This window comes from Theobroma umbraticum, unplaced genomic scaffold (assembly GCF_002168275.2).
Source record: "Theobroma umbraticum cultivar Fairchild unplaced genomic scaffold, ASM216827v3 scaffold_44.0, whole genome shotgun sequence".
NCBI classification, from domain to species: domain Eukaryota; kingdom Viridiplantae; phylum Streptophyta; class Magnoliopsida; order Malvales; family Malvaceae; genus Theobroma; species Theobroma umbraticum.
Genome location: NW_018397255.1, coordinates 6,101,995 through 6,102,448, shown reverse-complemented (window position 1 = coordinate 6,102,448; position 454 = coordinate 6,101,995). Strand labels below are relative to the sequence as shown.

At 38.3% G+C, this 454-nt stretch overlaps 1 pseudogene; it reads left to right on the top strand.

Moving 5' to 3' along the window:
• Positions 1 to 454, top strand: part of LOC110429094 (squalene monooxygenase SE1-like) — a 3,193-nt pseudogene that overhangs the window by 1,510 nt on the left and 1,229 nt on the right.

The window sequence follows — 454 nt, the reverse complement described above, 5'->3', positions numbered from 1 at the left end:
ACCTGGACAAAAGGTTCCCTCAGTCTCTAATGGCGAAATGTCCCATTTCTTGAAGACTGAGGTGGCTCCTCAGGTACATATGTCTTCTTGCTCAACCATTTTGCTAGTCAACAATTTAACATGCATGGTTGCTTTAGTCTCTTGCTTTTGCCTTTTGTTGATCAAGTGAACCATATGAAATTAAAAAAAAAAGAAGAAAAATCTATATGTGCTATATCATTTTGATTATCTGTGGATGATTGTGGCAATGACCGAATACTTGAGTTCAGTAGTGTTGATTTGAGTTTTCAATTTATCTTTCTACATTAGCAGTTCCATCTAATTTTCACTTGGGGACTAATAAAAAGAACGCTGGTGTGCATGCACAGATCCCCCCTGAGCTATACAATGCTTTCATATCTGCAATCGATAAGGGAAACATAAGAACGATGCCTAACAGAAGCATGCCTGCTGC